At 42.6% G+C, this 13628-nt stretch overlaps 1 protein-coding gene across 1 annotated transcript in view; it reads right to left on the bottom strand.

Annotated features, from left to right (window-relative positions):
* Positions 1–13628, bottom strand: part of LOC124621937 (hemocyte protein-glutamine gamma-glutamyltransferase-like) — a 358656-nt gene that overhangs the window by 82366 nt on the left and 262662 nt on the right. The window lies entirely within an intron of this gene.

The following is a 13628-nucleotide window of genomic DNA, read 5'->3' on the forward strand; positions in this document are numbered from 1 at the left end:
ATAACCGCGAAAGGTTTGCCAGAGTAGGACTATGTGTACGAACGGAGCTCCCCATTATGTCGGACAAGTTTTCGACAGGATTCATCTAGGGCGATCTTGGTGGACAAATTATTCCCTCGAATTGTCCATATTGTATTTCAAACCAATTGTGAGCAATCGTGACCTGATGACATGGCGCATTGTCATCCATAAAAATTACGTCGTTGTTTGGCTGTAAATGGTTTCCAAGTAGCCGAAAATAACCATTTACAGTCAACGATCGATTCAGTTGGACCAGAGGATCCAGTCAATTGCACGTAAACACAGCTCACACCATTATGGAGCCACCAGCAGCTTGCCCAGTACCTTATTGACACATTCGAACCTTACCATCAGCTTTTACCTACTGAAATTGGAACTCATCTGACCAGGGCGCGGTATTCAAGTCGTCTAGGGTCCAACCTATATGGTCACGAGCCGACTGGAGGTACTGCAGGCGGCCATGCACTTAGCAAAGGCACTCGCGTGGGTCGTATTCTGCCATAGGCCATTAAGCCCAAATTTCGTCGCACTTACGTTCGTCACACGTCCCACTTTGATTTCTACTGTTATTTCTCTCAGTACTGTTTTTCTCTGAGCACTAAGTCTACGCGAACGCCGCTGCTCTCGGTCGTAAAGTGAAGACTGTCGACCATTGCGTTGTCCGTGGTGAGAGATAAGCCCTGAAATATGGTATTCTGGGCCCACTCTTGACGGATCTCGGAATACCGAATACCCTTACGAGTTCCGAAATGGATGTCCCATGCACCTAGCTGCAAATACCGTTCCGAGTTCAAAGCATGTTAACTCCCCGTCGTATGGCCATAATCAAATCGGAAACCTTTTCACAAATGACATCTCCGGTAATGCACTCTCTTTTCTACCTTGCATACGCGATACTATCGCCATCTGTATACGTCCATGTTACTATTCGATTACTTTCATCAGTTTATTCTGAATAAGCACTTATCGTCCTTCAAGTAATTGTAAAAAAGTTATATTTATTAGGTACAAATACAACAGATCACGATCTGAGTGAAATTCTGTAGTCCTAAATTTATAGCAGCAGCAAAGAGTAGAGAATGACTGGATGTTTCTTGCTAATAAGAGAGCCACGAGTACGAGTAGAGAGGTAAAACTAACAATTTTCAACAACGTCCGACTGCCTTCGTGCAGGATAGGAGTCCAGAGCCCCCAACAAGGAGGAGCATGCGTAAGGTCGACGGGAATGTTGAAACAAACACGCTAGTTTATGTTCATGGAAAACTAAGTGAGTAGACCAAAACCAGAAACACCTCCGAGATCTTACAAACCCATCTCCAGTCCTATTCTCCGCACAATGGGGATGATACACTTTGTTTTGTCGTTGTTGCACTGGATGTCGTGCGTCATCCGAAAAGAGACAGTACCACGACTAGTCGGACCACACTATACGAGTCTACAGCCAGTGACTGTCGAGTTTGTCTATTGTTTGAACCAAGAAGACGTGGAGCTTTATGATTCACTGTGGGCAATGGCCTTTTGCCAGGTATCCAGCCCAAATATGCATTGCATGCCGTTCCCTTTGCTGTGTTCGCTCTGAAACTCGTTGAGATGGACCGCCATCCATTGACAACAGCCTTTCCTGTAGGGTTTGAAACCGATTGTCATACACCAACAAATCGGCTAACATCGTTCACGGTTGAAGATGGGGAGGAGCAGATATAGTAGCTCTAGCAGATATAGTAGCTCTCTTGTGCCATTCTTACACGTCTTCACATCGAAACATCTTAGTGCTCTGATTCCACAAAACCGACTGCCACGCACACACTACCTCACTGATATGACTATCGCCAGGCGATGAAAGGTCACGTGACTCCTTGTATCATTTCTACACGACTTGCAGCCCTCTAAGGGAACCAGTGTTGTCTGATAGCTAATGCGACTGTTTTAATGATGCGGTGAAGACTCTGTTAGCTGCTGGTGAATATTTCTGGTTTTATGATCGCGATCCGTAGAACTTTTATGTTTCTGACGCTGATCACAAAAAAGTTTCTGAAGGATTATATTAGTTAATGATCATGTGTTCGTGGCTAGAGTCACCCGGCGGGGGAGCCCGGTCACCTGTTGCTAGATTATTTAGTTGACACCACTTCGGAGACATGCGTGACGATGAGGGTGAAATGATGATGAAGACAAAACAACACCCTCTTCCTAAGCGGCGAGAATCTCAGACCTGGCGGGGAGCTGAACCCAGGGCCTTCGCTTGGCATTCTTCCGTTCTGACCTCTCATTTGTGGGAGGTGGACGTTTCGCAAGTCAAACAATATAAACCCAAAAATCCAGTTCGAGACGGTCCATAGTCGGCATCAGAGACTGCTGCTTTCCTTTTGCGATGTATTGCTCACCGCGAGGTGGGGGGCATGGAGCGCCGTGGTCTTCAAAGGATGAAAAGACAGACCGGAGACGGACAGTGTGACACGAGCAGGTGAACGTGTGTGACGCGAGCAGGTCTGTGCCGATTTACATGCCAAGCGTGCCTCACCCGAATTTGGGCTTACGGTAGGCACTAGATGGTGAGGGGCCGAAGTGTACGTAGATACATCTACATCTGCATCTATCAGGTAGTTTGTGGTAGACAGTAGCGGAGACTGAGCAATGACGTCAGGTATTATTAACCTGCCGTGTATGGATTTCCAGGGAGATACGGCGCTTGGCGTGAAGGAAACTCCACGTTGTGGTGGTCTGAATTCGCCGCTGTAATCGCGATGCTCGGTGTCATTATGTGGCTCGCGAAAGTAAAATAGGGTGGATGCTAAGCGTCCTTAGGTGGTGTCACCGTGGAAGGCGCTTTGGCTGCTGGAAAGTTATTTTTTTATGAGGTTGAATAAAGGTGTACGCCACTTTGTTATGATAAAGGTGAGCATCTGCACATTTGTAAGACTTTGTTCATTCCCCGTGTTTAAATTGTTTCAGTGGATTTTGACCTGTTCCTAACAGCACTGACTTCTATTAGGGTTATCTGAATTTTACATCTTATCTGTATTAGCCGATATGCTGGCGTGGAAGACAAGGGTTTTATTATTATATGCTTCGTTAAACTTGTTTTAAAGCATTTGTGTGATTGATATTTTACGGAGCTGTCTTAGGCGGTGACGAGCTTATTACAACAGATCCTTACTTAATTGCTTTGATTTGCGATCATTGGCCCACTAGCTTACCACAGTAACCGTTCGCAAATTGTTTTGCAAATTTGTTGCTACAGGTGTGCTCGTTCCTTATTTTGGAAGTTACCTGTACCTGTCTGTATCTGGACTGTTCATGATACTGCAGGTAGCATAACATGGGGCCTGGGGGCCCCGTTGTGCTTGTTTTCTAACTGCTTTGTAATTAGTAATATTTTTTTGTTTGCAGCTATTTAATAAATGTAAAGTACTGTAATAAAGTGTTATGATTTTAAATTGGTTGCCTCTGGGTTATGTTCGTAGCACTCCGGAGTTTGAACGTAATTTGGACCATTTTCTTGTGTTTATGATCATTCTTGAGCTCCATTTTACGTGCTTGAAGTTCAGTGCTGAATTAATATATATATATATATATATAAACGTTGGTCTCAAGGAAGCTTTACTTTTTCATGCTGTACTTTGTTGATGAAAAGGGACGTATAGTTCAAGTTTACCATGGAAATGGAAAATGTAAACGGAATATCCTTCACGGACGTATGAGTTATGATACGGACCGCAGAAACGGACAAACACAAAATTCTTCGAAATATACGCATACAGACAGATATTTTTATGAAAACTCCATCATCCACACAAAAAATATGGTTGCGAATAAGAGTATGGTGGGCAGATACAAAAGAATTTCAACACTAGAACATCTACAAGCCAAATTAAAACATCTCAAATAGTCTGCCGGTGTGGCAGCGGGGTTCTAGGTGCTTCAGTCTGGAACCACGCGACCGCTACGGTCGCAGGTTCGAATCCTGCCTCGGGCATGGATGTGTGTGATGTCCTTAGGTTTGTGTAGTTCTAAGTTCTAGGGGACTGATGACCTCAGATGTTAAGTCCCATAGTGCTCAGAGCCATCTCAAATAGAATTTTCAAGACTATAGGTACCGCATACAGAAAAAAAATAGTGTTCTGAGCTCAAATAATTATACACCTAAGGACATATTATCGAGTATATGGAGAAAGCATAAAATATGTAAACATAAGGCCAATTGTAATAGAAAGCAAAAAACTATGAAATATACTTACATGTAGACAGTAGTATCAATAAATAAGTTTTATCTCTGACTCACGAATCGTTGTCAAAAATTATGTCTGATAATCTCTACTGATCAACCGAAAACTTCTACCACGCCCTAGTTTGACAGTACTTATGCAGCTCTCTTGTGTGTGAACTGTCAATCGGCAAGACTCAGTGGAGCCAGGAACACATCTGAAGATGCCCAATTCAGATCTTGACGAAAAGTTAGGAACAAAAAAGTTTAAAACAATTTTGATATTGAACCATGGACACTTTCGATATCTAATCGAAACAGAAATGTTACCTCTCTGCTGGTCACCAAGCAATGTCCTGCTTGGCATCCCACCAGGGGGCATGCTCATGGTCTGGCACGTCGTCTTAAGCCTTTCTGGATCAGCCTGGTCTCGGTCATTGCCTTCAAGCAGCTCCGATTGTGGGCTACGTGGGATCTGATGGCTGCGAGCACCTGCCTGAATCAGGTTGTATTTTGAATGCAAGTCTGAATTTCCAGATTCACTTGGGTCGGAAAGACGTTGCTCAAAAGCAGGATGGCCCTGGTTTCACCCTGCTGTTAATTAGCTGCACATACACAGGCAGAGTGGTGCAGTGGAAGCGGATGGTCTTCTTTGGTGAGCATCTTAGTCGCTGCTGTAGGGTGTGCTGTATCGTAGGCTTACGCCTACTCTACCAGCAACACACATTACATCTAAGCTATGCAGACGACGGGCTTCCTAGCAGATGACACATGAAGGCTGCCACATTACACATGGCCACCAGATGGCAAACTAAGCGCCGACAGGGAACACTGGCACACAAACATCTGTCTTACACCGATCACGTGGCAAGAAGCAAGACCAACTGTATCCTTGCTGCTGTGGGCTGTACGCAGGCCAGCGGCGGCCAGTTTATTCCAAGTGAGCTTCGTGGTCAAGGCGTCGAATGCACTCGCATTTCTTCTATCAGGAACTCAGAGCCAGCACTACGCCGTCACCACTATCTGTGGCGGCCTACACACCCCAACCTCTAATGTGGCCTTCTGGGCCGAAGATATGGACACCATTATTGTGACTGGCCATTGGGCAACGTAAAAATTTTCTGTTGCTCACTGTCAGTATCATGCAGTACTTAGATTTTAGTCACATCTTCTGAACGTTGACTGTGGCTCGCCCTCTAGGGTCGTCAACCAAGTGCACATTTCTTACTACCTATGGTAGTGTGGTATTCTTACTCGAAGTCTTCACACGAAAAGTTCCAGCGATCCGGGAGACTGTGACAGTCTCGGTCGCAATATCAATATCTGTTTGCTTTAATTGTAGGAGAAGTCTTTTTGATCTCATAAGTGTTTCACCGCAAACTTACGTAATAGTAGTTACAGGCCTTTAGCCTTACATTTTTTAGTCCAGATAATATAATTAGCTTGTTGTAGGCTCTTTGTTAAATATTCAGGTTTCTAATCAGTTTGAGCCAGAGTGCTTCATTCGTTCGATAAGTATTCAAGGCTTAATCTTACTGACGTTTGTGTGTTTAATACTTCCATCTGCCGGAGTTGATTGTATAAGTTCAATGACATTTTTAAAGTTCATTCTAGCTGTGCGTGTTTCCCGTGAGCCACCTATGGCGAATACGTTAAGGTATTTTCACTCTGAGCTCCAGATGACCACTTGCTAAGACGTGTTTACTGGCAGCTATGTCCGCAATTTACCTCAGCCTTATGTGCGCACGTGGCCTTTACGGCTTTTGCATGGTGCATAATTCGTGGAGACTGCCAGTTGTGCTTCTAACACCTGTTCAGCGTGCAGGTAAGTTCAGTTTTTTGTCCTAATCGAGCCCACTACGGTGTTCTGTTTTTTATTATATGTACATACAATTTTATTACATTGCTAACAACGCAAGTGGTGTACTTTGCTAAGAGTTCTATCTGCTTATGTTGCATATATTCTGTTAGTGGTATCCTGATGGGTGGTTTTTGTATTGATATACGTTCTATCGTTACACATTTGTTTAATACTGTTCTTTCTCAATCGGATCTCAGTGGGATTCAGGTTGAGATTAGCTGTAATTGCTCACTACTTCGCACTGAGATCAGTTGGGCTTTAGTGTGGGAGTTCTGGATCATGTTAAGCAATTATGCGTCAACAAATTTAACCTTTTTTCTGCATCTTGTTTGTAAATGAGTGTATTTACACAATTTTGGGGCGCTGAATTCTCTGGTAAAATCTGTTTTCTCTATCACATCACTTTTCATTGTTAGACAGCAGGATCAAAAACAGTATTGGCGAACATCGTCAGCATTAAAACAAACAATAAATCCATTTGAACACTTACAAACTTAATAAGTACATACGGATATTATGGCAATAGAAGGTCTACATTAGTTCACAACACGGATCTCTTTGTGACAGCATTCAATCTGCTCATCGCTTACGGTTCCCAAATCTTGAATGTAACAAGTGAATTTTAAACGAGATCTATAACCTAGGTCCTTGAAGCTGGCTAACGGATCACTCACAACAGAAACGTAGTTACGATCTCTTTTGTTGCCCACAAACCCATTCAGAGTTGCTTTCAAAGAGGAGAAGCATATAATTCGATATTTGTGAATTTGGTGTCAAAGGTTTGAAATGCACTGAAGACGCGGCTGAAAACTTTATGTTCAGTTTCGCGTGAATGACCTGCAGTGTTTGTGAAGGAGAAAGACGAGCCTGAGAAATGGTCTTTATGCTCACGCCATACCATTGGAACAGCGAATGGCATGACTCATTGTTTAGCTTTCAACCATTCGGTTAAATTAGTTGTACAGGATATGCAGGCAATATAAAGTGCAAAATTCTAATCTGATCAACAAGAGGACAATCAAACTACAATTTATACTCTTTCGTAACTCAATCAGTTGTTTTCTTTGAGATTTTTTGGTGAATTTTCCACACCCATATTAAAACTTGTTGGTTTGATTTAGACAATAAGGACTTACCTCTGTAAGTTTTAAACATCACATTAGTCAACCATCTCACACAACGAACACTCGATGATGTAACAAAGACTCGCAACATACATTTGGACCGAGGTAAGTATGATGAAAACTGCACCATGCTTGTTTCAATATGCATTAGATCATAACGACTCTTTTGCACAATGAATTATCTTGCGATCAGGTAAGTACAGTTTATGATGTTTAGAACGCCTGAAATTCATTGAAGCTTTTTAGGTCTTCCTATACCAAAATAAAAGAACATTAGACACCTATACAAAGGAAGAGTAAACAGCGAAAGATGGAAAATAAACGACAAAATACCCTTAAAAACTGAAAAAGCTTACTTGCTAGAACATTGTGAAAGGTAGTTTCGGATTCTACACACCTAAATCCGTACTAACTGATTTATCAGATTCCAGACGCAAAGTGGCTGTGGAGAAGTGTTATTAATACCCAATTGTACATGTTTTTATGAATGTCCACGCCTCTTGTAGTGTGAGCGTTCTGTTAAAGTTATTCATTAGTGCCAATGGCTCCTTATTTAAATCATTTTGGCGTTGTGTCGTCAATTTTAGCTATATATATTTTGATCATTGTACACTGTTCTTGTAGTGTTTTGTCTGGTCTGCGGCTATGACCAAACGTCCATCTGCGTTAGCTTCATTAGTAGCTAATTTGCTGATGAAGATGTTTTCCTCTTTGTTTCAGTTCATATGTGCTTGCCCGCTACAGATGGAAGCAAAGGACTGGAGAGCTTAAAATCAAATTATGTTAACTTGAGCAATTTCAGATTGCAAATTTTTGTTATCTACTTGAATGTATGTATTAAAGCTGTCATTGTTGCTAGATGTGTGCTAAAACAATAAACTACATAACTGATATTTATGAATAAATTTATTTTCTGATACGAATGTTATTTGATTATTTAGGCAGCACCTAACCGCTCCCAGCTGCTCAGTAGAATGACTGTTTCAAACATATCGTTTATTTTTCAGTCTCAGGTGCACGTTGTTTTAATGCAAGTTTTGGTCACCCTGATTAATCTTGAGGCCTATGTAGTTACGTCAAGAACACGTCTGTCTCTACCGCAACTACAAATCAGTATTCTGATGAATGGTTCTGATACAGATACGAAGCAACTACACCCGTATGCAACATTAAGGACGAAAGGAGCTTTCGTGTGATGAGTTGCTGCCAAGTAATACTGCTTGATGAAACTTTGACCATATGTGGAAGGAACTGGTACAGTATACTGCAGAATGTAACTGAAAGAAACGCACAATGAGACGAACATAAATAACGATTTTATTCAAAAACAATAACTGCGCTCAAGTCACCGCTGTTCATGATGGTGTCGTGGACGTTACAAACGGTGGGACATGGTTCTAAATAGGGCGTCAGATCACCAGGGGCGCCAGTCCATGCTCTGCAACGTACTCTCACGCTGGAAAAGAACGTTGGTGTGGTATGGCGTACCAGTCCTGAACCAGCTTGGCTGACTTTGCATAGTATGTTATGCTACCCGTCCTGTTAAGGACCATGTCCCGCATTTCTCAATGTCCAATGAACTATCATGAATCGCGATGAATTGCCTGTGATTATTGCCTCTCAATAAAAGTGTCATTTCTGTTCGTTGAGTATTTCTTTCAGTTACCTTGGCGGACTACACTTTAGCAGTTCGTTCTAGGCATGTGCAAGTTCCATCGAGTTATATTAGTTGACAGTGACGCGTCATGCGAACGTTACTTTCGTCCTTACGTTTAGCTCAACAGTGCATACAGATCTGAAGATGATCCAGGGAGATCGAAACTGGTAATATAAGATGTGTAACTGGGACTGAAAATTAAATAATATATACTGAAGCGCCGAAAAAGTGATACGGGCATGCGTAATCAAATGCAAAGATATGGTCGGTTACTGCTGATACAATGGCAGGTTATTAAGATTTAAATGAGGTTGAACATCGTGGTTTAGTCAGCGCACGAGAGATGGGACACAGCATCTCCGAGGTAGCGATAAATTGGAGATTTTCCAGTACGAGCATTTCACAAGCGTGCCGCGAATATCAGGAATAGAGTAAAGCATCAAATTTCCGAGACTGCTGCGGCCGGAAAAAGATCCTGCAAGAATGGGACCAACGAGGACCGAAGTCAATCGTTCAACGTGACAAGTACAACCCTTCCACAAATTGCTGCAGATTTCAACGTTGGGCCGCCAAAAAGTGTCAGCGTCCGAACCGTTCAACGTGTCGCCCGTGCCCATATAGATCGACATTAGACTGTTGATGGCTGGCAACATGTTGCCTGGTCGGACGAGTCTCGTTTCAGTTCCGTCCAGCACTACTTCAGACATTACTCGAGTCCATGTGTAACGCCGGAAATGGAAATCCTCCTATTTCCATTTAATTGCAAATTTTTTCCTTATTTTGTTACCTGAACATATTTCTGTGTCTTTATAGATTGTAATTGTTTTACCGTTTGTATATATATATATATATATATATATATATATATATATATATATATATATATGCATTTATGCCGATGTATAATTGATTTGTTTTGTAAATATTATTTGTATTTTTACGCTGGGTCTGGCCTACGGAAAACTATGCTATCGAACGGATACATCGATAGGTCGTGTGGAGAACCAAAGTATTTAGGATCTTTGGTAGTGGGAACTCGGCCGCGTGGAGCGCGGGCAGAGGGGAGTCTGGCTGGAGTTGGGCGGTGGTGCAGGTGTGTTGTGAGACGCTCCCGCAAGTTGTCGCGCTTTCGGGGTTTGGCAGACTGTAATTGCGCTCGACTTGCTATGATAGTTTCTGACACGGTGTCGCGGACAGGGAAGCATTAGCTGGCGCACATCAAGAGCCCGTTTCGCCTGGTGACAGTGTCAAGAAGAAGGCGCCCCAACATCCAGCTTCTGCAACAGCGACGGCCGACAATGAGTGACTGTCGCCACCTCCCCGATCGACGACTGCAAACCTTCAATCAACCAACAAGGAAGACTAAAAGCATGTAAAGTTTTAGAACTGTATGGCACACATCAGCTATCCAAACTGTTGCATGACAAAAATACAGCAACTTAGCATGAACCTTTGTTGCTCATTGTCCCAGTTGCATTATCAAGCAGGGTCCCTTCCTTTTCTGGAGTGTCGTTGAAATTCATACGCCAGCATTAAAGTAATATCATTCCATTTCACTGCTTTAATTTCGAAGTTCAGTTAAAGTATTCATAGCTGGCTACAATATTTAGATTACACAAGCACAAATTAAGAGTGTGAGTGTTGTTACCATATTTTAGCTTACCTGTGACTGCAGCTCAGCTTGGTACGTACTAAATTGTACTGTTGTTAATTGTTCAGAATCATTTAATTCAAGTTCAAAGTTAAATCTCTAAATTGCATGGATTCAAGTAGCTTTTGAAATGATTGTTGAGGTAGCCCAAGACTAACCTTATTTTATTGAATTTCGTAGTGCTTCAGAAACAAAGTTGACTATTATTTCAGTCACTAAATTAACTTTCTGTTTTCCGGTTGTATTAATTCTTTTGCTAAATTAAGTCAGAGTGTAGCGAAATTTATTACTTCTGACAAAAATTCAGTTTTCACATGTCAACCTTCAGTTGCCACGCTTTTAGTGCTAATTATATGTGCATTAATCTTTCATTTTCAGTTATTATAGTAGTTGTCCATAGGACTGGCGACCGTAATTTTCCCCAAATATCAAATATCTAATTAACGCCAATTAATTGTTAACGTAACGACCGCACATTTACTTGCTTTATTAATTTTACCCTTTTCTCAAAATTAATTTCTACCAATTTCATTTGCATTTTTCCTTTCATTTAGATGTAACCCTTTCCTCCCTCTTTACCAACAAATTAACCTCGGTGACGACTGCTTTTCCCAAATTTCCATTAGGTGCACGCGGTTTAATTGTTCACTGTCATTAAGGTCGATAAGTGAGGGCGAGGTTACACATGGCACGTAGTGTTGCAGCACTACTGGGTGCTGCCGGCCGCGGTGGCCGAGCGGTTCTAGGCGCTCAGTCCGGAACCGCACGACCGCTACGGTCGCAGGTTCGAATCATGCCTCGGGCATGGATGTGTGTGATGTCCTTAGGTTAGTTAGGTTTAAGTAGTTCTAAGTTCTAGGGGACTAATGACCTCAGCAGTTGAGTCCCATAGTGCTCAGAGCCATTTTTGAACATGAATGGGAAGCAGTGGTTGGGAAGGGAGTAAGACAGGGTTGTAGCCTCTCCCCGATGTTGTTCAATCTGTATATTGAGCAAGCAGTAAAGAAAACAAAAGAAAAATTCGGAGTAGGTATTAAAATTCATGGAGAAGAAATAAAAACTTTGAGGTTCGCCGATGACATTCTAATTCCGTCAGAGACAGCAAAGGACTTGGAAGAGCAGTTGATTGGAATGGACAGTGTCTTGAAAGGAGGGTATAAGATGAACATCAACATAAGCAAAACAAGGATAATGGAATGAAGTCGAATTAAGTTGGGTGATGCTGAAGGAATTAGATTAGGAAATGAGACACTTAAAGTAGTATATGAGGTTTGCTATTTGGGGAACAAAATAACTGATGATGGTCGAAGTAGAGAGGATATAAAATGTAGACTGGCTATGGCAAGGAAATCGTTTCTGAAGAAGAAAAATTTGCTAACATCGAGTATAGATTTAAGTGTCAGGAAGTCGTTTCTGAAAATATTTGTATGGAGTGTAGCCATGTATGGAAGTGAAACATGGACGATAAATAGTTTGGACAAGAAGAGAATAGAAGCTTTCGAAATGTGGTGCTACAGAAGAATGCTGAAGATTAGATGGGTAGATCACATAACTAATGAGGAAGTATTGAATAGGATTGGGGAGAAGAGAAGTTTGTGGCACAACTTGACCAGAAGAAGGGATCGGTTGGTAGGACATGTTCTGAGGCATCAAGGGATCACCAATTTAGTATTGGGGGGCAGCGTGGAGGGTAAAAATCGTAGAGGGAGACCAAGAGATGAATACACTAAGCAGATTCAGAAGGATGTAGGTTGCAGTAGGTACTGGGAGATGAAAAAGCTTTCACAGGATAGAGTAGCGTGGAGAGCTGCATCAAACCAGTCTCAGGACTGAAGACCACAACAACAACAACGTGATGGCTGTGTGTTGTGTGCTGTCCTTAGGTTAGTTAAGTTTAAGTAGTTCCAAGTTCTAGGGGACTGATGACCATAGATGTTAAGTCCCATAGTGCTCAGAGCCATTTGAACCATTTAGCCCTGCTCATACGAAATTCTCGCTCTCGCCGTACCTAACCTGATTCCTTGCCAATCAGTTGGAGAAAATCGTGCAGTTGCCCTACGGAAGCTGTAACAGGTCACTTACTCTCGCACCAGGGATTCGCTGTTGTGGCGTCCAACCGTGACTCCCCGCCCAGCACAGGGCGAGGTGGCGCTGTGGTTAGCGGGGTTGGGACACTTGTGAGGAGCGTCAGTTGTAAGGAGCGACAGTTGTGAGGAGACCCGGCCGAACAGGTAGCGGGGCGGTCTACAGGGACACCAAACAGGTAGCACTCCGCAGTTCAGTACCGCTGTTGTAAAGATGGAATTCACCACGACAACGGAAGGGAAGCCTCTAGTCATCTATAACGTTTACCGGTATATAGTGGAATATACCAACAATGGAGGTATAAGTTATTGGCGGTGCGTAAACGTAAACAAGAAGTGTAAAGGAAGACTATCCACCAGAAACAACTTAGTTTTAGGCGAAGGCAGCCATACATGTATTCTGCAACGAAGTGCGAAAACACGTGACAAACCCGAAAAGGCGTGCAAAAGCAACGGACTTTTGAGTTTCTTCTGTTTACGTCGGAGAATTAGGGCCGCTGTTCAATCAAGGATACGACATCGTCACATCACTCCCGTCACACAGGACTGCAAAACGATCGCTGCAACGCATCAGCCAAAAAAGCGTGGGATCTACGCAAGATCCGACCGATGCTGCAGGAATATTTCTGCAATAACATCATTCGCTAATGAATGATGGGAGCAAATTTTAACTTGCAGATGACGACAGAGGACCAAATGATAGGATATTGGTGTTCGCCAGCGAAAGGGGAAATTCCTGTTTAACAGACTGCAGTTCGTTCTTTGTCGATGGAACATTCTAAAGCTACAGCAAGCAGTTTGGACAGTTATTTATTGTTCGTGCCGATATTTCTAGTTCTGAGGAGGAAACAAACACAGTTCCAACCGTGTACGCCATGCTACCCAATAACGATCGCTTTTTCACAGTTGTTAAGAGCAACGTACCTGGATGGAATTCTTTAGCTATCATGATGGATTTTGAAGCTTCAGTCATCTAATGAGTGACACATTTGTTTCCTGATGCACAGATTGATGGCTGCAACTACC

This window comes from Schistocerca americana, chromosome 7, assembly GCF_021461395.2.
Source record: "Schistocerca americana isolate TAMUIC-IGC-003095 chromosome 7, iqSchAmer2.1, whole genome shotgun sequence".
NCBI classification, from domain to species: Eukaryota; Metazoa; Arthropoda; class Insecta; order Orthoptera; family Acrididae; genus Schistocerca; species Schistocerca americana.